The following is a 26608-nucleotide window of genomic DNA, read 5'->3' as shown; positions in this document are numbered from 1 at the left end:
ATTGGGAAACATTGATTGGGCTTTGGGAATTCAGTGATGAAAACTCATGTTGCTGCCCTGTGACGTTAACAGTGTGGTTTGTACTGTTTTAGGCTGGGGCGGGTAGGCTGAGAGGGATGGGTGTCGGAGGAGGAAGTCTTGGGAGGTTTTCCACTGGGACGACCACTGATCAGCGCTCAGAGCCTCTGAGAGGGCAGGCAGCTCTGAGCAGGCTCCCGGCGTGAGAAGCTTCACCCGCTTCCCTGAGAGTGTCCTCTGTCTGGTCCGCTGGGGCCGGGGCAGGAGACTCTCTGAGCCTGTGTAGCCTTCCAAGCAAGAGACAGCAGCCAGGTTCCAAGGGGCTCAGAAGATTGAGAGCTCTAGATCAGGGCCTGGGCCCCTCTGCTGTCCTGTCAATCAGAGTCTCTAGAGAGGGGTCCGGGTATCTTTTTTTAAGCTCCCTGGGAGCTTCTGATGTCGGGTCAGGGAGAGAAGGCTGCCTGGAGTGCCCGAGAGGAGGGAAGAGCTTTCCAAGGGCGATTAGATAAGGCTGAGATTAGGTCCTTTCCCAAGACCCTGAGGGAGGCGTGCCCTTCTGGGAAGCCAGTGGTGTCTGAGACAGGCAAAGAGCCTCTGCAAACACACTCTCCAGGGCACCAGGAAGCTGCCTCCACACTCTCATTGATCAAAAGGAATGTCAAGTTCAGAAAGGTGAAGGAAAGAATGTCATGAGTCAGAGCTATTCGATTTATAGGCGACAGTGAAAGTGAAGGTTCAGAACCGCTGTGAGCTTGACCCTGCCGCTGCTCTGGAGGTCGTGAAGAATTCCTTGCTCCATTTCCAGCAGACAGCACAACAGACCAGATAGCCTCGGGCTCTCAGCTCCCGTCTGCCAACTGGGGACGCCTGTCCCAGCTCCACTTCCTTTCTCTGGTGTGACCCCAGACACCACCAAGCAACCTGCATTTGTATTATATTCTTTTTTTTTTTTTTTTTTTACAATTTTTACATTATTTTATTGAGGTCGTATTGGTTCATAAGATGGTGTAAATTTCAGGTGTACATTGTTATATTTCAGCTTCTGCATTTGCAACGGCCTGGATGGACCTTGTGGGTATTATGCTAAGTGAAATAAGTCAGATAGAGAAAGACAAATACTGTATTATATTCTCGAGTTTTCAAGTCAAACAGAGCAGGTGTAAAGATTGTGCCTGGAATTTAATGTCCACTTGGTTTTCAAATTCTAACTCAGACACTTAGGAGCGGTGTCACTCTGTTACAGCCTCCTCGACTCTTTGTTTATGTGTAGAACAGGGATAACAGTGCCCCTCTCTCACGGTCGTTATGAAGATTAAATGACAAAATGTCTTCAGAGGGTCTGGCTCCCTGAGTTGCTAGCACATTAGCCCCGTTGCTCCCCAAATCGCTGCCCTTTTAAAATAATTTTCACGACTTGACTCTCATAACAGCTGCCCCGACCCCCCAACAGATTTGGGGTAATGGGGACGCTGTGTTGGGATTGCTGCTCCAGATTCAGAATTCTCACTTCTACGCTATATTCTGACTGTGCCCTGTAACTTCTGGGTCACAGAGACCTCCCTGATATTAAATGCACTGGACGCCAGCGATTTGTTGAAGAGCTTGTGTGCACATGTGGTAGTTTATGGGGGTGATAGGGCGGATGAGGACCAATAAATATATGCCGTAGTGCTAATGGCCACTTTGTAAAGTGGCTGCAGTGCTGGGAATTTTAGCAGGGGGTGGATTTCATTGAGTGTGTGTGTGTGTCGAGGGGAGGGTGTACAATGAGGCTCAGGATCCCGTCTTTGCCCACCTCCTTAGGGACAGCGCACGGGCCTGGGAAGGGGCGCCGGCTGAGCACAGGGTGTTCTTAGAGAGCTGAGCCACCTTTATGAGAAAAGTAGAGTCATCTTTGATGACTGTCACTCTCTTTCTTCCAGATTGTGACACATCTCCAATCTCTAATTAATATCTTCCTGAAGTGTTCTCTTCAGACCTTTTTTCACGTCGTCCTTATCCACATGCTTCTCAGGATTAGAGTCTTTTTCCTCTTGGAAACAACAAAAACTTGACTTGATGATAAAGCATTCTTGTTTGTTTTTGCAGAAGGAGCGGGGGCTGTCTTGAGGGGCTTTCCACGGCTGCTGATTGGCAGATGGGCCAAGAGCTGAGTCCTTGCTGTGTGTGTTACTGCCAGAGCTGTTTCACTGCAGCCGGCTGGGGACTTGGAAACCAGAGGAGGGGTGAAGAGCTGGGAATGAGTTTCCCACTGATTTCAAGCACTCTTTAAACCTAGTGATTATCTCCTCAATTGACATTATAATCTTGAGTTTACTACAAGCATATTACAGTTTCCACAAGGACACCATCGCTCCGGGTTCTGGAATTTGACTTTCCAATTGCGGATATTTAAATTAAGCTTTGAAACAGTGGTTTCTCCTCCCTTGTCCTGGATCACCAATGCAGCACTGCTATCTTCCTCGGTAAAGTTTTCTAAAGGATGAAGAAGAGTCCTCGTTGTTGGAAGGTGGCGTCGTGATTGACAGCCGCTTAGACAGAGACAAGATGTCCCTTTGAGAATTTAAAACCAAAAGAACTCTAACTTCTTGTTCCAGCTTTGCATTGCTTTTGGAGTTCTGTGGCTGGTAGTGTCCGCCGGACTTTTTTGAGAAGAAGTCACTGTGCCGTGTATTCAGCACTCACTATATCGTGTGTGTGCGTGCGTGTGTGTGTGTCTGGCATGTTACTCCAGCGGTTCTTTCAGCAAGAGCCTACGGTTATGATGGAGCAGGGGGTAAGTTTTCTAAGTTCTCGTATGTCTGAAGATGTCCTTAGTTACCTTGGCTATTGACTGAGAGTGGATTCTGGATCCTAATTTCTTTTCCCTCAGCCCTTTGGATGCCCAGGTTCCAGTGAGAAGTCTCGTGTTGGTCTGCTCGTTCCTCTCTTGGTCGTCTGCTGGCAGCCGTGGACGTCCTTTTATGCCCTCTGCCCTTCCAGGGTTCTCGTTTTGAGGTCGTGGAGGTGTCCTTGACGTCATTCTGTAGATTTTGTTTGGCTGCTTAACTGCCTTTGGGGTTATAACGGTAGCAGCGGTCCCCCGTTGTGTCCTAAGTCCAGGGAGCAGCTGAGCAACTCAGTTGTGCAGATGTCACCTCCAGGGCTGGGAGGCAGCCTTGAGCGTTGGCCCCAGGTTGTGGGAGCTAGTGGCCACCTTTCCTGGTGTTTCCTGTTCCTTTCTGAATTGCTCTTCAGCCTTTGCCAGCCCAGGGTGCAGCCGGAGGGAGGAATGGCCCCCCGGCCCTTTGCAGATCCCTGAACGACTGGGGACCTCACTGGCTCTCAGTGCTGTGTCAGCACAGGGCCCACCTCGCCCATGGGGCTCTGAGGCCTCCAGACTGTTCTGTATGTTAAAGGTTTCCCACCCTCACCTTTCTCCTGAGTGGCTGAGCTTGCTTCGCAGAGGCTTCTTGATCATCCTGTGTGATTTTCTCTCTAGCGTAGGATTATTCTGCCAAATTTGTGGATGAACCCAAGGAGCAGGAGCAACTCACTTTGCTCATTTTGGGCATTGAAGGGACCTGCTGAAAATCTTGAGGATGATGTTCCCAGGGTAGAAAGAAGAGGAGAAAAATGAGTCCAGTTGGAATATACTGAAATGCTGAATTAAGCGTTTAGTACAGAGAACATTTCAGTACTGTGTATTTTGAATTAATTTAGAATCTTTAAATCAAGGGGTAATTTCCCCATGTCTATTTTCCTGTCCTGTTCTTGAGTGTAGGAAAATCCTTCATTTTTCTAAATGTGGAGATTTCTGTGTCAAGCTTTGAGTACAAGTCATTACAATGGGCCTAGAAACTTTTGTCAGGAACAATGTTATTCTGACCTGGGATTTTTCCCTCATTCATCTTTGCATAAAGGGGTGTAGGGCAGAGAGTTTATGCTTAAACTACTTTTGTTTTTTTTGGTAAAGAAGATTGGCCCTGAGCTAACATCTGTTCCCAGTCTTCCTCTTTTTGCTTGAGGAACATTGGCCCTGAGCTAACGTCTGTGCCAGTCTTCCTCTATTTTGTACGTGGGACGTCACCACAGCATGGCTTGATGAGCAGTGTGTAGGTCTGTTCCTGGGATTAGAACCTGTGAAACCCTGGGCTGCTGAAGTAGAGCACATGAACTTAACCACTATGCCACTGGGCTGGCCCCTTAAACTACTTTATACTTAAACTTTTTGTTAACTACAAAATCTTTTCAGATGTGACTTTAGAAAGGTGGGGAACCCCCAGCTGGTTTAGCACATGCTTTTAGCTGAGCCTAGGGGTCCTGCGTCATGGAGCATGGCCCCCTGTGTTAGGTAGGGACGCAGTAAACGTCTGTTGAGCTAAATTTCGTTGATGGTCATGGGAATGGAGTGAAAGTCAATGTAAGACAGATATGTGATGGCAGGAAAGGCATGGAAGCTCTCAAAGGGAAAAATGAAGAGTGGAGAGTTGGTGGAATGGAGAGAAACGTCCCGAGTGAAGACGGCACTGGTGCTGTGTCTCTGTGACCCCTCCTGGGGCCTCTGCCGTCTGAGTGTGTGGAGACAGAATGCCAAGGAGGAGGAAGTCGCTGCGGCCTTGGAGCTCCCTCAGGAATGGACTGTGGATGACACTTGGCACGTGTGCTTCAGCTGTGGCCTTCACATCGGCAGCGACAGGAACCACCACGGCTTCTGCTGCCACGCCTGACGTATGGAAGGCTGTGGAATAGTCAGTCTCCAAACATGCTCATGAGTGGTGTCCTGCGTTTAAACTCCATCCGTGTGATTTGATTCCTACTAGTGTAGACGGCATCTGTGACATCTCGTGGGTGAGGCCATGGGTGCCCACTGTGGATTGTTAAAGGGAAAGGGAGGGAGGACTCTTACCGAGTCCGAGGGTTACACCCTGTGCTGAAGGGCAGGAAAAGGCTCCCCTCACACAAGGGAGGGAAAGAAACTGGAGAATATCGTGTTATGGAAGCCACAGGGGTGGAGGGAGGGAGTAGCAAGAGGGAGCAGATGGCAGGGAGACCAAGAAGAGGCTGAGGATCCCAAAAGGGCCACCAAATGAGGAGAGCCCCATGATTCGAGACAGAAGCCAGAGTGCAGAATGCAAAAATTCAAGAAGGGTGTGGTGGAGAGCAAGCGGAGATGGAGCTATAGACTCCTGGGGCGGCTGCAAGACCCGACTCCACCTCAACGGCACAAGGCTGCGCTGGCCCTTATGTACCTGCAACGCTGGGCAGGTGACTCCACACGCCTGTCCCGTGAGTGACCCGGCATCCATTCCCCTCACTCACAGCACCCCCTTCCCAGTGGGCAGACGTGTGACGAGGCGAGTCGGACTCTGTCTGGGAGGTGGGATGTGAGGTTGAGTGGAGGCCCTTGAAAGATGCGATGCGGGCTGGAAAGTGCTGTGGGAGTCGATCTGCTCCTCTGGCAGTGCACCGGCTGGTGGCTTCTGCTGCCTGGATGACGAGGGCTCTTCTGGCTCCACCCCGCACCTGTCCTGTGTCCCTGCCTTCGTCCCCTCTGAGAGCTTCCTGCCCTCCCTCCAATCATTCCCATTTCTGCTTGCGTTAAATACTGCTGGTTTCTCACAACCAAAGGTGCCCCGCTAACCCCCGTGTGTCAGTAACTGGTGTTGCCGCCAAGGGCCTTGCAGTTTCTCAGTGTAGATCTATCTCTAGCATCTTTATTAATGGCGTGGACGACGGAGGAGGCTGCCAAACAAAACTAAATTCTCTAAAGATGGTGTCTTCTAACAGGGAAGAAAAATCCTTATTAGGATTCCCGGGAGGCAACATTTCCGAGCAGGCCGAGAGCGTGTGTGTTTATCTGGGCTTCCCACCAAAGGCATCGTCAGCTGTGCCGTGGATGGAAGGAGTGGCTTTTCTGGCTTGTGATGTCACGTCAACTCAAGAGTGGACAAGAGTGGACATTTGGCTGATGTGGCAGCTGACAGCACCACCGGCTGCCTGGGACTCCACTCTTGCCACGTGTACGTGATGGTCTAGCCCCCCTGAGAGGGCAGCCATCAAGCTTTTGAGTTGATGTTAGACGTGCAGTCAAGAAACAGCCCACTTACGGGCACTTCCTTTTCACCCCTGTGTATCTTGGTGAGAGGATGTGGCGGAGCTTCCACATATCAACAGAAGAGCACTTTTGATCAATATGCAATTTTATTCAGGTAGTTCCTTTTTGAATTAAAATATTAATATACATATGGATGTTTTCTTTTCCTGGAAGAAATGCATTGGATAGCAATTATTGTTGCTTTATTTAACTAGTAAGTAAAATATGTGTGTCTGTCTATCTATCTGTCGGTCTGTCTGCCTGTCTCAACGATATAAATGGGAGGTGTTAGCTGGATGAAGTACGTGGACTTCACCACCTGCCCTGTTTTCTACTAAGAAGGAAATCCTAAGGGGATGGAACATTCAATGTGGCTGTGAAATAGGTTCATTGAATTGGCGGCAGATCCATTTTGTGTTTCTGTTGCTTGATTATGGGAATGTTGGGGACCTGAACTGAGCACCAGGAGAGGTGGGACAGAACCGGTGCCCTGTTTCCACTTAGGGTCTGAAAGCAAAGCTGGCACATCTGCCATAATTGAGACACGTAGAGGCCATTCTCAGGATGCACAGAATTGTCTAACAGAACTGTGGCCCGGTCAACTTGGGGTCAAGGCTGGGGAGATGCAGTTATTCCTGAGGATGCTGATGTGCCTGGACATGTGCCTGGACGCCCAGGCGAGCTGGGACAAGGAGAAGGGGATGAGGGGAGCCAGGAGGAGAGGAGGTACGAACTGGGAGCAGCAGGGCAGTCTGCGAGCCTGAGGTCAGAGCCAGGCTCCGAGTGGCAGGTTGAAGGACATCCGAGAGTCCAGCTTCCCAGAGAGCACAGGCAGTGACCTTGACCCTCGTGCCTTGCCCTGAATCCCAACCAGGGCCTCTGGTGCGTGCCAGTGACCACCAGGGTCTGAGAGCCTGAAGGGTCCTGGTCCAGAGGGGCAAGCAGCACTGAGAGAAGGTGCCACCCGTCCTGAGGCCAGAGTGGAGCAGCACAGGGCCTTGGGTTCCTCCTGTTCTATAACCTGGGCTTGGGGGCTGAGCTGTGGAGGTGGCAGGAACGCAGAGGGGCAGGTACAGCCGGCTTGCTTCATGTGTGCCCCCCACCCCCCGCTGCATGGCCCCTTCTCAGGCTCACTGCATGGACCCCCCATTTGGACACATGGCGCCCCACTTGTGGCACAGCCACCTATCGCAGAAGCCAGCTGGAGCATCATTGCTCACGGTGCCACCTGAAGCCTTCCGAGTTCTCCTGCAGTGTCTGGCTAGTGGCAGCAGTACCGTCACCTCCCTCCTCATGCTCCTCGCCCTGCTGGGCACCTGAACCTCTGCCTCCCCAAGCACAGCACAGATGGCTGATAAATATTTACCAAGCCAGGCAGCCTCCTGGCAGGTATGGACAGGGCCAGGGAAGCAGCGTGGCTTGTTTGCAAGCCAGGAGCTGAGAATCTGGAGGCTGGCATCTGAGGTCCAGCTCTGCTGCTGGCAGAGACGCCTTGGATGGCTTGCCTCAAGTCTTGAGGCCTCTGTTTCCTCTTCTGAGAAGTCAAGTGGAATACTCGAGGGCATCTCAGGTCCTGGAGGCCTGGATTCCTCTGGCTGCAGCCCTTGGGCAGACTATCTTACCCCAGGGCCCACAGAGCACCCCAGTGACTGCTGTCTGCCCAGCCTCCTCCAGCCTCCAGAGGGGCCTTTTCCCTGCAGGGGTTTGTCTTGGATGGACAGATACCTCCACGTCCCCAGGTGACCCTGCGATCCCTGGGCATACTCCTATCTTGGCAGTGACCACACAGCTTTTTAAATTTGCTTCCGTTACATTAGAGGTTTCCAATAATTCTAGTAGAAATAGATTTGTTCACTTCTACTCCAGAGTTTTTATTTTCTTTCTCCAGGGTCAGATTTGAAGGAGATAGCATCACTTGGAGATTTCCAGCCCCGTGGCAGGGTGGGTGGTGAGAAAAGCAGCCCAGAAGTCAGGAGGCCTGGGATCCAGCCCCAGGGCTGCTGTTAAAGCTCTTATCCATGGGGAGACGGGCTGGACCAGGAGAATGGCCAAGGGCCTGCCCGGTGCCTGCGGCTTATTCCAGGGGCAGCTTGGACCAGACTGTGTGGAGTAGCCGTTCTCAGAATTACTAGCCTTGTCAAGCATGGAAGACAATAGATTTTTTTTCTATTTATATTGCTCTGCTCATTAGCATCACAATAAAAAGGCCAGAATTGCTGAAGCAAAATCAACCAATTCTGATTAATTTGCAGAGCTCATTGGGATCACTCCAAAATTTCTAACCAATAACGCTCCCTGGCTGTGTCACATTGTGGAAGGAGCCTTAATTGAAAACAGCCACAGACAGTAGCATGGACAGCGACAGAGAGAAAGAATATTAGAGCAAAAACACCCAGAAAGGAAATGCCGACAAGAAAGAAAATTGGCTTAGTGTTTGACAGCTGAGTCGACAATGTTTGTGTGGAAACCCCGGGCATACCAGAGGGTGGGGCTGCCATGAGGAGAGGGAGTTCAGGAAAAACGGAAAAGCACGTGGCCAGGTTTAGAAAACTAGGCACTTGTTTCTTTTAACATCTGTTCTTGTTTTTAACAAGCATTGTCCTTTCCAGGTTGCCCACCTCTTGGTCTGGAAACCTTAAAAATCACAGACTTCCAGCTCCATGCATCCACTTCGAAGCGCTACGGCCTGGGGGCGCATCGAGGGAGACTCAACATCCAGGTACCAGGGCCGTGGGAAGGCTTCTGCGTGTGCTGCTGGGCGCTCTGGTTGTAGACACAGCGATGGCTCGTTGAGCTTGGGTCAGGTGGCATGCATGACGTTTACAGTGCCTCAGCCCTGATTCTCCCAGCGGGAAGGACAATGCTGCGGAATCCTCATTTCACAGAGAGAGCTCTGAGACTCAGGGTGGGTGTCTTCTCCAAAGACTACTTAGTGGAAAGGATGCTGCCAGTTCCTGGACCCAGGTTGGTCTGCCTCCGGCTCTTGAGCTCTTCCCCTCCAGTCGTCTGTCTGGAAAGGTCAGGAGGAGAACCCAGAACACCTGTGGGCATGGGCAGGCAGTGGCATTTGTCCTCTGTTGCCTCCCTGCCAATGCATCTCACCTCCCCCCTACACACACCTCTTCCAGGCTGTTCTGTGGCTCCCCCCAGGCCAAACCCTTAGTGGCTCTCCAGGGCCTGGCACATCATGGCTGGCTTCCCTCCCTGAGACTCAAGGGCCACCATAACCTTGGCCCTCGCTGCTGTTGAGGTCCTGCTCCCAGACGGGGAGCCCCTCGTTGACACTCTGTATACCCTGCAGTTCTTGACTCCAGGCCTCTTCTCAAGCAGGTCCCCCTACCTGCAACTCGCTTCCCCTGCCCTACCCCACCCAGTGAAAATCCTGCTTCCTCCAGGGTGTTAGTTTCCTCCTGCTGCTCTAACACATTCTCGTAAACGTAGCCCCTTCTGCAACACAAATTTATTCTCTTACAGATCTGGAGGATAGAAGTCTTGTTGGGCTAAAATCAAGGTCTGGGCAGGGCTGTGTTCCTTCCGGAGTTCTAGGGGAGAATCCCGTTTCTTTGCCTTTTCCAGCTTCTAGAGGCATCCTATTCTTGCTCGTGGCTCTTTCCCTCTTCTAAGCCAGCAATGGCAGGTTGAGCCCTTCTCAAGCTGCCGTCTCTCTGGCTGTTTCTTCTGTCTCCCTCTTCCACTTTTTAAGGACCATTGTGAGGACCTTGGGCCCACCTGGGTAATACAGGATCATCTCCCATCTCAAGTGACCTTAATTGCATCTGCGACCTTCATTTCTCTGCCACATAACCTCAGTATTCACAGGTTCTAGGGTTAGCACGTGGATGTCTTAGTGGGGGATGGGGCGTCATTCTACCGGCCCATCCACAATGCCTTTTCCCTCCTGCTCCAGCTCCTGCTGATCCGTCCCTTCTCCATCTAGCATTTGATCATGCGCTGTCCTGTGTGGTTCTCTAATGTTTTAGTTTTCTTTCTCCAATTACTCTATAACTATGTGGTTTCCAAACCCTTTTGCGTGTGCACCATCTCATCTAGGCTTCTGGGCGGGGGTGGTCTGTTCATCCCCGAGACGCGGGGTGGCCATCAAGGCTAACAGCTTCTGCGTGGCAGAGCCAACACCTCATTCCCTCAGTGGTCACTGTAAATGTGCTTTGGGCAGCCGCTGTGCTGGGAACTGGACAGGAGTGGCTGAGGCCCCTCCCCAGGGAGGTCATGGGTTTAGCCACATCTGAGCGGAGCTCTGACTCCAGGCTTCTCCTCTTCCCTCCTCCCTCGACACTTGACCGCATCAAAGAGACTTTCAAACCACTCAACCATCACTGCTTTTCTGTTCAGACGAATTCAGGTAGAACGTTTCCAGAACTAGCTTTAATGAAATCCAAAGGTTGGTTTATAAATATTCTTTCTCTTTTTAAAATAACAGCTGTTAAGAAACATTTGGATGTGTACAACTGGACACTGTATTTGATAAGAGGATGGATGCTCAAAGGTTGAGCAGGCGTGACGGTTGATAATCTCGGTGACTCCAGCACCTTGCATGGGCTCCAGTCTTCTGAGTAAATGAAGTCAGGCCCAAGCAAGGCTAGATCAGATGGGCATGGGGCTGTTTTGGGCATTAATGAGTGGTGCTGTCATCGGGGCAGGGGTTGGGGTTGTGTCCTTCCGGTTGGGACGTCCCCGGCAGAGTGGATGGCAGGGTGTACAGCACGGGCATCCATGTTGGGTGTGTGGAGTTCAGATCTTGGCCTTGGCATGTCTAGATTTTGGGATCTTTGGAACTTTGATCTCACATCTCTGAGCCTCATTTTGCCTCATCTGAAAAATGAAGATCCCAAGCGCTCACAGGATTTGTTGAACAGTGAAATTAGGTGATTTATAATTTTAGTTTTTTTTTTTTTTGAGGAAGATTAGCCCTGAGCTAACATCTGCTGCCAATCCTTCTCTTTTTGCTGAGGAAGCCTGGCTCTGAGCTAACATCCGTGCCCATCTTCCTCTACTTTATATGTGAGACGCCTATCACAGCATGGCTTGCCAAGTGGTGCCATGTCCGCACCTGGGATCCGAACCGACGAACCCCGGCCACTGAAGCAGAATGTGTGCACTTAACCACTGCACCACTGGGCCGGCCCCTGATTTATAATTTTAAAACATTGACTGGGTCATTTCACTCCTCTGCTTAAAGCCTCCAGTAGCTTCCAGGTGCTCTTGGAAACTCCCTGCTTGGCCCTGTGCGATCTGCGCGTCCCTCCCCGACCCATGGCTGACTTACTTCCTCGGGTGTTATCTGCCCCTCCTTGAGCGGAAGCCCCAGGTTAGAAGGGCTTTGTCTCCCTTCCCCACCCCGAGCCCAGAACGGTGCCCCGAACACAGGACATGTACAGAGGATGTCAGGTGAAGGCAGGTGGAGGTTACTCACTGCCCTGCCTTCATGGGGCCATGCAGGAGGCCCTGCTCGTGGACCAGTCATCCAGCAGGGGGCAGCCGGCTGGGCTGTCCTTATGTCCTGATCATCTTCCTGCCTCCTTCATCCTTCGCCCAAGGGAGGCACACCCCAGGGAGAAAGCACACTCCCCAGGCTGAAAGCATTGCAGACACACTCTCCTGCCTCCAATCAGGGTGCAAATAAGGGGGGTGATTGAAAACCACTTCAGTGAAAACCACTTCAGTGCTGCTTGTCCTAATGGAGATTCATCTTTTCTTCAGTGATGTATCATTTTCCCAGATGCCCTCTGCCAAACAAACCTCCGCCCCTGCCCTCAGAATGTGAAGTTGCTCCCTTAGTGGCGGAGTCTAGGCCAGCCACCCCCGTGGGTGACGTGGTGTTAACCACAGAGAGTGGAGGGTTACTTGAAGCTTGTGTGAGGGGCTTCTGTATGCCACTCCCTCACGGGGAAATCATGACTAGGTTGGGGTCCCTCTGTGCTTCGTACCTTCCAGAATCAGCGCCACAGGAAGCCTGATTCCACCATCACAGGTGCTCCAAAATGCATCTTCCCACACGTATGGGTTGAAACGCAGTTTAAAAATAACCATATCTTGTCTCTCATATGAGTATTTTGTAGGCGTATGAAGCTAATGGGATTTGATGTGTGAGAAACACCAAGATATCCGGATTAGAAACTGTGGTTAAATGCCGTTGTGCAGGGTGTGAACGAGATTCCTCTAGCCCGGCCTGCTGGCCTGGCCCTGCGGGCACCCATGTGGTCCACCCAGAATGCTCAGGGTTGCAGGCTTGACACACCTCCTGGTTCTGTTAATGAGCTGAGTGGCTTTAGGCAAGATGCCCGACTTCTCTGAGGCTCAGTGTCTTCATCAGTAAGGTAGAGGTCCCACCACCAGCACTGCCACCTTCATGGGGTGTGAGCATCAGAAGGAGTAAAGAAAGAGAATTGTCGTCAGCAATTCTCAGATGCCGTATTTGTGTCCGTTACAATGCATTCGCTCAGCTGGCCATTGTGAAGTGCCGGTTGTGTGCTGGGAAGTGTGCCAGGCCTTAGAAGAGCAAAGATGGAAAGCTCCCGTTCATTCCCTTTCCTCAAGATGCTGAGTCTCCAGCGGAGAGCGGGGATCGGCTCTGGTAGGTACTGGCATTGTGCTGAGCACTTTCGAGCATTGTTTCGTTTATTCCTCCACGTGAGACAAGTGCTATTATTATTATTACCTGTACCTTATAGAAAATGGACATGTGGACCGGAAGAGTCACTTGGTTAAGATTTCCTGGGGGAGGCAGGATGTGGACAAGCTGCTTTAATCCGGGAGTCCTTGATCCTCCATTAAACTGCCCCAGGTCACCAGATAGAGTGTCCCAGGCACATCTGGGTGATGATTAAACCGTGTGCATCTTTCTTTCCTGACAATGATCTGACATTGATTTACTCCTCTGTCACCCTCACCAAATGATAACCTTCTTGCAGGGGATGTGAATTTTGTTTTTGTGGGTATTCCCACATTGTCTCATCACACTGTCTGCACATATGTATGTGCCTAATAGATGTTTCTAGGTAGTTGTGGAACCCCGTTTGCAAGCCCCTGGTCTAACTGTGCTCTTGTTGCTTATAATCATGAAGAAGCTCTGCAGGGACCAAGGGTGAGCGGCCGGGGCCGGGACCCCCCAGGGAAAGGGCTGGCGGTGGGAGGGGGCATGGAGAGCAAGCCTTCTAGAGTGGCACTGAGTGTGGAAAGCTCTGGAATTGCTGCTGGGGCTATTGAAGGGCTTTGATGTCCACTCTGAGAATGTTCCAGGTGATCAGTCACCTCCTTTCTGATTAATAAAAAGTGTCAACATGCCTTTCTGCAAAAAAAAAAAAAAACCCTGTATACAGTGTGTATAGTGCTGCGATGGCTTCAGGGTGCTGTGGCTGCTGTGAAGAAGTCCTCTTGAAGGGGCGGTGCAGGCTGGTCTACTCTCTCCCAGTTTTGCTATCGCAGATTTGCTCATATGTGATCGGCAAATACGGGATGATGTCATTATGATACAGAAGAAGCATTGCTCCATGTACCACTTTTGCCAGTACATCAGTTTTTTCTTTTTTTGAGAAAGATTAGCCCTAAGCTAACATCCGCCGCCAATCCTTGTCTTTTTGCTGAGGAAGACTGGCCCTGAGCTTACATCTGTGCCCATCCACCTCTATTTTACATGTGGGACACCAGCCACAGCATGGCTTGGTGAGCAGTGAGTAGGTCTGTGCCCGGGATCCGAACCAGCAAACCGTGGGCCACCAAAGCACGGTATGCACACTTAACCGCTGCGCCACTGGGCTGACCCCCAGTACATCAGGGTTTTGTGGGACCAGGCACCAGCCCCTGACCCCTCCATGCACCAATGCAGCTGCGTGCAGAAGCCTCAGAAGAGCTCCCTCCTGCACTTCCCGTACGTGGAGCTCGGCTCTCCACGCTCCTCTGACTCGGGGCCGGGAGCTCTGTGTTCGGATGCCGTCGGTCAGTTCCTTTGCACATTTTGCTCTGCCCCCTCCACTCAGCAGCTCCCATGTTTCCTCACACCCTCTTCCTTTCACCATGGTTTTTTTTTTTTTTTTAGGGCAAATCCTATCATTATAGCTGTATTTATTTATTTATATATTTTTTTTATTTTTTAAGCAATTAGCATGTCTTCTTAACTGTGCTTTTTTTTTAAGTTTTGTTTTTGTTTTTGTTTTTTTGGTCTTCTGATTACAGAGCTGCATAGATTTTGAAGGGTCTGGCTAGAATTCTATTTTTCATGGGAACTCGGTTTTCATAGTGTAAGGTTTTGCAGACTGTGAAGTTTACTGAATTGCATGTGCCATGTTATAGCAGACACACTTGTCTCTTTGCCTTAGTCCATTTGGGCTGCTATAACAGAATACCCTATATTGGGTAGCTTATAAACAGCACAAATTTATTTCTCCCAGTTCTGGAGGCTGGGAAGTCCAGGATCAAGGCACTGGGAGACTGGGTGTCTGGTGACACCCTCTTCCTGGTTCATAGATGGCTGCCTTCTCTGTGTCCTCACTGGTGGAAGCACCTGGGGGCTCTGTGGGTTCTCTTTTATAAGGGCACTAATCCCGTTCGTGGGCCCTCATGATCTCATCTCCTCCCAAAGGCCCCGCCTCCAAATACCAGGACCTAGGGGGCTAGGTTTCAGCATGTGAATTTTGAGGGGACATTCACATTCAGTCTCTAGCACTCTTTTATCCTCATTTTAAGGAGAAGACTTTAAAAGAGTAAAATCACCTTATAATTCAACTTGCAACTTTTTTTTGCAAGTGAAATTTTGCTTATGTCAATTTAATATATAAGCTTAGAGAAGAAACCCAAGTTTATGTTTCATCAGTACATTGGGACCAGACAGATCTTGCAAGAATTCAAGGAAGAGGTCCAGTTCAGCAGGTTGGTGAAGGTTTGTCCTCTCACCGGTGATTATTCTTTCAGTGTGTCCAGGATCCTTTTATACTAACACACTCAAGGCGCTGTGATCTCATTTAGAAACAATCGTTGGCGTCTTCTGTTCCGGGAGCAGCCACAGACAGATTGGAAATTAACATTCCAAGTGTCAAAGAGAAGACTTCGCAATGACCTCTAAAATCACGCTTGGGTCATTGTTTGCCTCTAGTTGGTCTTAGGAGGTGCCTCTGTATTCAAGTGGATCATTTCATGGCAGCTCAGCACGTGTCCTGTCCCTGCAGAATCCTCTGAGACCCTGAGAGATTTTCCGTGGCTCATAAACTCAGCACGGTGGAGTCAGTACCATGCTCCTCCCAGTGGCCGCTTTATGGTGGATGCTTTCTCAGCTGCAAAGCCTTGAGCAAACTGTAGCAACACTTGCCATTTCAAAGGGCTGCATTTGAATTTCCTTCTTAAGACCCTAAAGATATGATAAGCATGACCCTGACGTGATCGGAAGAAATGAAATACCAAGAGTGTGGCTGGAACTCAGGATATCACCGTAATCCCTGCCTATAGTCGGGAACGTAAAAGAGTTGATGCTCAGATTAGAGTTTCGAAGAAAGACTTGACATTTTGAGGTCACGAGAAGAAACTTGGGACTCCGCATAACACCTCCAGATGTCCTTGTGGTGCCTGGTCATGGTCTTTGGACATCCTGTGGCCCACATCTTGTCTCACATGTGTCAGAAATGACTAAGAGTTTGACCCCGAGAGAAGGTCACCTCTGGTACCTCACGAGCATGTGTCTGGTTATAGTAGCAGCATCTGTCTGAGCTGTTTCTCAGCACGGCTGGATCAACCACAGCTCCTCTCATTAGTCATTCTGTTAAAGGAATTCTACGGAGCACCTGGATGCTGATATTAGCGTCCACTTCGATGTTCTGATAATTTTTTTAATGTGAAATGAGGTGTAAGGCTTGAAGCTGGGCAGTGCCTGTGGCTTCAGACGTACCCTGCAGGAAGACGTGAAACTGCTTATGGAGCATTGAACCAAGTTTTATCATGGCGTCGAAGTTCACGTGCAGGTCACATCCCACCATCTGTCTCCCTGTCCCCTTTGGCCCTGAGACACCTGGTGCCCCACTTTGCCCAGGTGTGGAGACCGTGTCTGTCCTGGCAGGAAGTCTGTGGGGCGTCTCAGGCGGCACCGTTTTCTCAGGCGTCACCCCGGGTGTGCCCACTCCTGCCTCTTGCTGGAATGATCTGCACCCAGAGTCTTCTGACCCCAAAGCCTATTCCTTCAGACAGTCCCAAATCTCTGGGTGCTCAGCATCTCGTCTATTTCTGGCTACACAAAATCTTGCTGTAACACAAGTCCTCATTTGGGGCTATATATGTGCTAGGTGCAGCAGAGGCAAAAATAATCACAGTGGGTACAGCTTCCAAACCAAGGAATGTCCTGCTTCTTCTGAAAAAGGGATTTTGTTTTGCATCTGGCTTCTAGAACAGTCTGGGAGAGAGTGTTTGGATGCCAAAATGCTGGAATTTTGGATATTTGGCTTTTTATGGGAATAACAGGACCAAATACTTTAAATTATGACTCTCGGAAAATTTAAAATGCGTATTACCGTAATGATGTTAATGTGCTGTTCTTTTTCTCGAGAAGCTTGCATCGTAAACACATGAGCAGTTAGGAGAACTGGGAGTAAAAGGATGTGACAGAATGACAAGGGGAGCCCAAGTCGCAGACAGCCCTGGCCTGTGACCACAGACCCTGTGCTTCAGATGGAGACTGTGTTCCGCTTGCTGTGTGAATTTTTCTTTACTGTTTTATTGCGTTTCATTAAATTAGTATTTCATTTCATCTTCACTATACTCATAGGGGAACTCTGTTGTAGAGATAAGAATTGAAGTCAGAGGCTGAATGCCCTGCCCTTGCCCCACAGCTAGTGAGCTCAGGGCTGAGACTCAGATGGAAGGTTCCGGGCTGCAGGTAAGCCCACACCCCACCCTCCTTTGCCATCTCTAGGACCCATGAGAAGGTTCAGCATGGGGCCCCCTGGGCATCTCATCTCATGGCTCATCTCCCTGCCCGCTGGCCTGAGTCCCCTGGTACCCTTTGGACCCGCCTCTTGGCAGGGCCCGGAGGAGTCTGAGGGGTGAAGCCATCACACCCGGGGCCTTGTGTCCATTCAGTGGGCACAGCCGAACTGTGTCTTCTCAAATGATGCCCCCGGGGCTGGGCCCTCTGGGTTGACTGTCTCCAGGACGTGTACAATCGGGAGTCAGGTGTGCAGGTCATTCGTGCTAGGGCTTCAGTGGGTACAAGCAGAGAAGCCAGTGTCGGGAGAGGATGCGGGAGGGGGACAGGGAGAAAGAGGGGGAAAGAAAGGTCAGAGCAGATTCTTTTACTTATTCATTCGTTGAAACAAACCCCCCTCCCAGGGACCTTATACATGCTAGGCACTATATGAAGTCCTGGGAAACGATGAGCAAAAATAGAAACAGTGTCCGATCTGTTAACAAGTATTTGAGAAGGGCCTACTGTGTGCTGGGCCCCCTTCTAGGTGCTCAGGATACCTAAAAGACCAAAGTAGCCCAAATCCTTGCTGTGTTAAAGCTTACGTTCTAATGGGGGAGGCACATACAAGCAAGAAATGTGATAAAATATAACTTTGATAGTTGTTAGAAGGTGATAGGTGCGATGGAGAGAAGAAAGACAAACTCACAGCCAGTAGTGAGGGTCTGGAGGGCCGGCCCTGGCGGGGGCGGGTTGGGGCAGGTCATGGTTAAAGGTGATCACGGTCGGCGTCATAGAGGAGGTGATACTTGGGCTAAGTTGGCTTGAAGGGGATCGGCAGGGGGTCACGTAGCTGTGGGGAGAGTGTTCGGGGCAGTGGGAGGTCCTGCCGTGACAGCGTGCCTGGCGCTACCAGGGCGCAGTGGGAGGCTGGTGTGGCTGGAGCAGCGCGAGCATGGTGGTGGTGGGGGGGGGGGGGCGATGCAGGCCTGGAGGTCACCCTGGAAGGACTTTGGCTTGTACTCCTGAGTCCGTTGGGGAGCCCTGGAAAGTTTTTGGGCGCAGAAATGACATGCTCTGAATTACAAGTGAAAAGAAGCAACCCGGTTGCTGGGTTGACCTAGGGGAGTGAGTGTTAGGCGGCAGCTGCTGCACCCCAGACGAGGAGGGTGCTGGCTCCGGCTGAGACGGGTGTGGGCGAGGTGGGGAGAAGCGGTGGGATTTTGGGTATTTGAAAGTGGGGTTTTCTGATGAGGAGCTGGGTAAGGTTTGGATGAGGGCTACAAGAGATAAAAAGAGGAGTCAAGGATGCTGCCCATGTTTTTTGGCCTGAAACTCTGATCATCTAATTGGGAAATGAAATTTTTAAAAAATCTTGCTAGTAAATGCACATTTATAACCTATACTCAATACTCAGAAGGAGAGCACCCTGTGTATTAGTTTCCTGGGGCTTCTGTAACAAAGTACCACAAACAAGGCTGCTTCAAAGAGCAGGAATTGGGGGCCGGCCCTGTGGCCTTGTGGTTAAGTTTGCTCACTCCGCTTCGGTGGCCTGGGGTTCACCGGTTCAGATCCTGAGTGCGGACCTACATGCCACTCGTCAGGCCATGCCGTGGCGGCATCCCACATAGAAGAACTAGACTGACCTACAACTAGAATATGCAGCTATGTACTGGGGCTTTGGGGAGGAAAAAAAAGAGGGAGATTGGCAATAGATGTTAGCTCAGGGCCAATCTTCCTCACCAAAAAAAGCATACTTTGAAAAAACCCCAGGAATTTATTCTCTCACAATGCTGGAGGCTAGAAGTCTGAAATAAAAGTGTTCGTGGGGCTGTGCTCCCTCCAAGCCTCTAGGAAAGGATCCCTCAGTGCCTCTTCCAGCCTCTGGTACTCAGGCGTTCCATGGTGTTCTTTGGCTTATAGTGCATCACTCTGGTGTCTGCCTCTGTGGTCGCATGGCAGTCTCCCTGCATGCCTTTACATCCTCTTCCCTCCGTGTGTGTCTGTCTCTGTGTCCAAATTTCCCCTTTTTATAAGGACATCAGTCATCAGATTTAGGGCCCACACTGCTCCAGTCTGACCTCACCTTCACTTAACTAATTTTATCTACAATGACCCTAGTCCCAAATAAGGTCACATTCTGAGGTTCCAGGAGTTAGGCTTGAACATATCTTTCTAGAGGACATAATTAGAAGTTAGGAGTTTATCAGACAATAGGTTGGCAAAGGCGGGAGAGGGGAATTCTAGGTTGACGGAAACAGTGTGTGCAAAGGCCCTGTGGTGGCAGGGAACATGACATATTTGGGGGACTGAAGCAAAGCAAGTGTGGCTAGAACCATGTTATGGTTATGGAGCAATAATGGGGCCATTAAACATAAGAAAAAGTCCTCTCTATTATTGTTATCAAGTAATATAAACTAAAACCACAATGAGATGTGACACACAGACACCAGAATGCCTTTAAAATAAAGGACAATATCAAGTGTGGGCAAAGATGTGGAACAGTAGAAACTTTTATTCAGTGTTCGGAATGTAAAACAGCACAGCCACTTTGGAAATCTGTTTGGGGCATCTACTAAAGCTCAACATTCTCATACCTGTTGACCTAACAAATTCACTCATATGTCTAAAAGAAATGCATTCCTAGGGGCACAGCGACACGTGCAGGTAGGTTCACAGCATCATTGTTCACGATAACCCAAAGCGATGACAATTCACATGTCCATCAGCAGGACAATGGTTAAGTTACTTACAGATGCACACAATGGAATAAGGTGATAGTTACTAAATTAACCACTAAAACAAAGAGACAGACCTTTAAAATTTTCAGAGGAAATAGGCACTTAAAGCAAAGAAAACGGGTCAGTAGTTAAAGATAAAACAGAAACAAAAGAAGCAATAAAAATAGAATATCCCAGAAAAGTTGATGACTCATTCAGACGAAGCACGTCTCTCAATGGGCTAAATGGACCAGACTCACTTGTGAATAGAGGAAAACTTCGCTTGTGTCATAGAGCGAATTCAGTCACAGGTCTCAGCAGATGGGAGCCGAAAAGTGGGTCATGCCTGTTCCCCAACAGCTGCCCTCTCCCGAGTGCACATACTGTCCTTTACGGACGACCGTGTGCCCATCGCCACAGGCCCCTCAGGTAGATTCTATTTCTACGCTTATTTTACAGACAAACTGACCTAATCGGAGGTATTTAAATAATGACCCAGGACTTGAACTTGGCCCACACGGGACTCCAAAGGCTATTTATTCCGTGCTGCACTGCCTCTCTGGTGCGTGGGAGCACTCTCTCTTTTTGTGGATCGCTGATAGGTGAAGAGATAATTGTTTACTTTGAGGGTCATACTACTTATTCCATAGATATACAATAATAGTGACCAAAGCGTTTTCCAGATTTTAGTTGAGTTGAATTAGAATATTGATGTGAAAAATCTTTACTATCTTTTTCAATTAGTATATTTCTTTCCCTATCTTCTCTTTTTTTATTAAAGTATAATTGACACCCAATATCCTATTAGTTTCAAGTGTACGTCATGTATTACAAAATGATCACGTAATATGCATTATGAAATGATCACTGTAATAAGTCTGGTTATCATCTGTCACCATACAAAGTTAATACAATATTATTCACTATGTTCCCTATGCTGCACATTGCTTATTTATCTTATAACTGGAAGTTTGTGCCTCTTGATCCCCTTCACTTGTTTCTCCCACCTCCACCCCTCCCTGCTCTAGTAACTGCCAGTTTGTTTCCTGTATCTGAGTCTCTTTCTGTTTTGTTTTGTGTGTTTGTTTTGTTTTTTAGATTCCACATATAAGTGCAATCATACGGGACTTGTCTTTCTCTGTCTGACTTATGTCACTCAGCGTAACACCCCCTAGGTCCATCCATGTTTTTGCAAATGGCAAGATTTCATTCTTTTTTTATGGCCAAGTAATATTCCACTGTGTACATATACCACGTCTTCTTTATCCATTCATCTATTGATGGACACTTAGGTTGTTTCTATATCTTGGCTATTGTAAATAATGCTGCAATGAAGGTAGGGGTGCATATATCTCTTCAAATTAGTATTTTCGTTTTCTTTGGATAAATACCCAGAGGTAGAATTGCTAGATCATATGATAGTTCTATTTTTAATTTTTTGAGGAGCTTCCATACTGTTTTCCATAGTGGCTGCACCAATTTACATTCCCACTAACAGTGTACAAGGGTTCCCTTTTCCCCACATCCTTGCCACACTTATTTTTTCTCTCTTTAATAGCCATTCTGATGGGTGTGAGACAGTGTGTGACACTGTGGTTCTGATTTGCATTTCTCTGATGATTAATGATGTTGGGCATCTTTTCATGTGCCTATCTTTTCTTTTTTTAAAAACAATTAATAAATGGTTTATGGTGTATTTAATAGATTTTATTTTTAAATGTCTTTAATTTCAAACTCTAGATGTTTTTTAGTTTCCTTGGCCAATGCAAGGAAGTATTTTATAAAATTGGTTTTTGGTTTTAAGAATGGCTTCAAAAGCAATGAATGTTTCTTTTTTCACTTTGTTGATGATTAAAGTCTGAACTGGGACAAGACACTGATAATTTGAGAAGGCTCAGCTGATTTGCATGTGGGCAGTTTTATGGGTTTATGAAAGGTGTATCACAGAGGTTTATCAAAGGAGATAGACCACATTAAGGTCCTTTTATGGCAGATTAGTTACTTAACTATATTAATCCGGTGTCATGTCTAACATTTTTAGATAACCACCCCTCCAAAGGGGGTGACATGTTGGTAAGCTAAAAAGTTTCAGCTGCCGCTTCTAAGGTTTTTGTCTCAAAAATATTTTTAAAAACTGTCACTTCATTCTGTTTCTATCCAAATGGCCCTGGGCTGTCTGCAGAGTGGCAGCTGTAAGTCAACTATCCTGGAATCGCTAAATAGTTACATGCACTTGGAGATAACTTTTTAATTTGCTTCCAGATGTTTCTGTATAGAGGCAGGCCATGATTATGAATTATGTATAATGCAGATCAGTGACTTCACAACAGTAGAGTGATTTTGAAACTCACTGTTTTCTACGTGTTTGGGCTTCGCCATAAGGCAAAGCACTTTGCATAAAGCCTAGCACATAGGAGGTGCTCTATAGACACCTGGAAAATGAAAGAATAAACCAAGCAGGCTTTACATCACTCGCCCTCTATATCTTTCCTTTTTGAAATATGTATTAGTCAGTTTTATAAGCAAGTAGTTAAAGAATTCAAAGTGTTAAATGGATTATAACAACAACAGCAAAATGGTCCCCTGTCAATTCAATCCACATTCCACCCCACCCCTGACTGCCATCGATGCTGTGAATGAAGCAGCTACTTTCAACTCTTTTTACTTGTTTCTTTGGGAATTTAAATCTTTATTTCTAAATAATATGCACATGCTGATATGTATTGATTTATAAATTGTTGACTTTAACTTTTGAATTCTTACTATGGAAGATGAGAATTTCCGCTCATTTTTTTACCCATTTACCCCTCTTTAATCCTTCCAATAAAAATTGTATGTCAAATTTTGGGTAAGTCTACATTCAAGGTTTTTATTATTATGACAATGTAAATATTGCTTACTACTGAGCAGGGAAATATTGTAGTTTTGAGCCAAGAAATATTCATTTTATATCATTTCTTGACAACTTTTTGTTTTCCTAGGTCTGCTTGTATTTTAGAAATCATCTCCCCATACCCTGCAATACGTCTGAGTCTTTAAAATACCTTTCCGTGTACAGTCATACATTGCTTAACAACCAGCATACGTTCTAAGAAATGTTCCGTTAGGTGATTTCATCATTGTATGAATCTCATAGAGTGCACTTACACAAACCCGGATGGTATAGCCCACTACACACCTGGGCTCTATGGTACTAATCTTCTGGGACCGCTGTTGTATGTGCGGTCTGTTGTTGACTGAAACACTGTGACGTGGTGCGTGACTGTAATTTTCTGTAAGGTCAAACCTGTTCAAAGGCTTTCAGTCTCACTTTTGTTTTTTTGTTTCTGCAGACATGGAGCCCTTTGACCTGTTGTAGGCTGAATGGGTTGCTTTCTGGGTCTTCCACATAGCTACTCTCTCGGGACTTCCTGCTGCCATTCTGAGAATTCTTTCCTATGTTGGAGCCCTTCATTTCTGGACCTGACATCTTCATCTTTGTGGTGTTCTGGCTTATTTTTGTGGAGCATATCCTCTAGCAGCGTCGTGGAAATGGTGCATGAGAGAAATTCTTTGAGGATCTGTGAATCTAAAAATGTCTTTTTTTTTTTTTTTTACCATCAGAATTGATTGGTAGTTTGAGTATAAAATTCTAGAATTAAAAATCTTTTCCTCCATCCCTTGGAAGGCATCCCCTCCATTCTTCCAGCTTCAGATGTTGCTGTGGAGGATCCTGCTGCCATTCTTACTCCTTTTTCTTTGTTTTTACACCTTTGTTTTATTATCTGTTTCCTCTTTGGTAGCTTTTAGAATCTTCTCTTTATTTCTGGTGTTTTGAGGTTCACACTGCTATGCTTCGGTGTGTGTCTTATTTTATTCATCGTACTAGATCTTTAGTGTTTTAGAGACTTAAGCTTTATAGATCTGGGACATTATCTTTTTTTTGTAATTTCTTCCCCTAAAAATCTGGATTTCTTCCTCTGCTCTTCTTATTTTTCTCTTCTTATCTACTGTTAGCGGAATTTTCGCATTCCTAGAGCTCTTTCTCGTTCAATATTTTTTCCTCTAAGAATATCCAATTCTTGTTTCCTATAATATAAGCAAGATCTCTTTCAAGCAATCTTATTATAGCTCCTCTGAGATCTTCTTCTGTTCTCCATGATATGTTTAGTTTGCTTGTTTTGTGTGTTCGCTCTAAGCCTGGCTACCTTGTGTTGTAGAGTTGGGTGGAGGAAGGGCGGTGGGGCACCTCGCTCTTCAGTGTGTGCTGATGTCTCACCGAGTTCCCTCTTTTCATCTGTCACATCACACATGCCCTCCTCTGTGTCTGGGATCCCCAAATCAGGAGCCTCTGTGGTTTTTGTTTTTAGAGAAAAATTTCAGGCCTTCTGTGGAGTGGGGGTGAGGATGTGGGAATCTGATTTTTTAAATACACATTTTGAATCAGTTCCCTGTTTTCAGTCCTGCTTGCCTCTCACCTTCCGCAATACCTGAGAGCCTACCTCTGAGCGGCTTCAGGTTCTGTGGCTGTCTCCTTGCTGGTGTGCCGCTGGGAAGTCTGCGTGTTTTTCTCTGACTGAGTCACTCAGATTCTGCCATCCGATTCCTATCCTCTTATATTGTAGTTTGGGGATTATAAATGTGTCCTAGCTTTATCAGAGATCCAGGTTGTATTTCTTGTTTTCTTTGTTTGGGGAGAATTTTTGAGAGAAGAACATGGTAAAACCAATATACTAACTCCATCATCTCGAAACAGAAAAATCTTCTTTAATTGATCTTAAATGAATAGTATTAGGTTTTCTTTTTGTTATGGATTTAATAATTACCACATTCATCTTAAGCAAAATAGTCTGATAGATGCATTGGTGGTTTTCTTTGCAATAAATGATGCATACAACTTAATTGCCTTGAGAAAATCACATTAATTCTCAATTTATTTGGGGCCATAGTACAAATAATCATTCCATGTTAGTGGCGTTTTCAAGACTAGCATATACTTTAAAGAATCAAACCTTTTATTTCAACAACTTCTGATTGAAATTTCTCCAAAATTTATCAAGTATTTTATTGCATTATTAAGCAGCAAGGGATCAATGTACCCTTTTCTTGGTTCACAGAGATGTTGTATGAATATAACTTATTGCACTGTAGTGTAATTTGGTGACATCTCTGGGGCTGGTACCTCCTTTTTTACTGAATTCTCCCAGGCACTTGCTCTATAAATTCATAATCGATTTTGCAGAGGTGGCTGTCATTTCCACCATGAGTCAGCTTCAGGAAGGACTCTCCAGTCCCTTGACACCCTACCACATTTAATTGACTGTCTTGTGTGCTCAGAAAGAACTGAGATTAGCAGCAGAAGCAAAATATCCAGGCTGGCAAAACTAGGCCCCTAAAATTTACTTCCAAATCCCCATCAGTAGACTTTGGTTCAATGGCATGAGGATAGCTCCTCCAAGCTTCCGTGATCCTATAATGGTAAGACCCTGGGCTGTGTGGCAGCTCCGTTCTTGTGGGCCTGGCCCATGACCAGGCACTCTCAGCCTTGGCACAACTGACATTTTGGGTCAAGTAATTCTTTGTGGTGGCTGCTGTGCTGTGCATTGTAGAATGTTTAGCAACATCCCTGGCCTCTATCCGTTAGTTGCCACTGGCACACACCTCCTCCAGTGTGACAGACAAAAATGATTCCCTGAGGGGCAACATGCTGTTGAGAACTTTAGACTCATGGGTCTCCTCTTTTTTCAGATTTTGTAACTCTATTCTGGATATTTGAATTGTAGAAAATTTGACAGCTATTACCTGGAATAATATTGTGATTTTCTAGAATTTTTTAAAATTGGAAATAATTTGTAAAGCACCCATATTTCATAATTTGCCAAATATTCATTGTTTTAAATATACCGATAGCTAACATTTATTGAGTGCTTATTTCTTTTTGAGCCCACGCTATGTACCAGGCCCTGTTAGAAACACAATCAACACCCTATGGGAGAAATGATCATTGTCCTCCTTTTAATGCATGGGAAACTGAGGCACAGAGCCCTTAGGCAAATTGCCTGGGTTTATAGAATGTATAAGTGGCAGAGCCGGGATTCACACTCAAGCACGGGGATGTCAGTGCACGAGCTCTTAACCAGCGTATGGTGCAGTGGTGGATTTTAAGATGCCAAGACTAAGGCCCAAGCGCAGTGTGTGGACTTCAGTCTGTCTGTCCATTCTGAGCTCCAGGAGGGCAGGGCTGCACACGTTTTCTGCCTTCACTTACTTCTTGCCTGGGCCATACTTGGCACATACAGAGGCCTGGTGAAGGTTAGTTTTAATAAGTGGATGGAACTATTCTAAACAGCAGTCTCCTGGGCTGTTTACAAGAAAAGAGGAACCACAACAAAAACAAAGTGCATATTCTAGTTTCTGGAAAGAAATGAGTTGTGATAGTGTAAGTCAGTAATGTGCTGCGGGTCCCTGTCGTGGGGGGACAAGGGCCTTCGATGACGGGAGGGAGTGATTGTGTAATTACAGTCGTCGGGCTGGGACAGTGATCTCCCTGTCGACTGGCAGCGTTGGGAAATAAGAGATCATCCTTAATAGAGTCACCGTCACTTTAACAAAATGTACTGAAGCACAGTGAAGGACCCATCACACACACTTGGAAAATTCAGCCTTTCTTTGATGGGTCTAGAAGGCAGGACCTTGCAGCACCTCGAGGTCCTTATTACAGACACCATGTATGCTCTCAGACCCTGTGGTGCTGGTTAATTAAGAGCTTGGGTTTCTGGAGAGTGCTGACTCATAGCTTTCTTATCCACCCTCATTTGAGATAGCAGTGCTTTTAGAGGACCACGATATGTTAGTATTCTGACATTTGCCCTTAGAGCTCCTTCAAGCTTGTTTCAAGAGTAGATTGGGAATGCA

At 47.4% G+C, this 26608-nt stretch overlaps 1 protein-coding gene across 1 annotated transcript in view; it reads left to right on the top strand.

Annotated features, from left to right (window-relative positions):
- Nucleotides 1-26608, top strand: part of CPXM2 (carboxypeptidase X, M14 family member 2) — a 129106-nt gene that overhangs the window by 23871 nt on the left and 78627 nt on the right. Inside the window, exon 3 of the mRNA XM_046655037.1 lies at nucleotides 8704-8813. The gene's annotated coding sequence lies outside the window, so the exon portion shown is untranslated. The remainder of the gene's footprint in view (nucleotides 1-8703; nucleotides 8814-26608) is intronic.

Source organism: Equus quagga, chromosome 2, assembly GCF_021613505.1.
Source record: "Equus quagga isolate Etosha38 chromosome 2, UCLA_HA_Equagga_1.0, whole genome shotgun sequence".
Classification (NCBI taxonomy): domain Eukaryota; kingdom Metazoa; phylum Chordata; class Mammalia; order Perissodactyla; family Equidae; genus Equus; species Equus quagga.
This window is presented reverse-complemented; position numbering and strand designations above follow the sequence as displayed.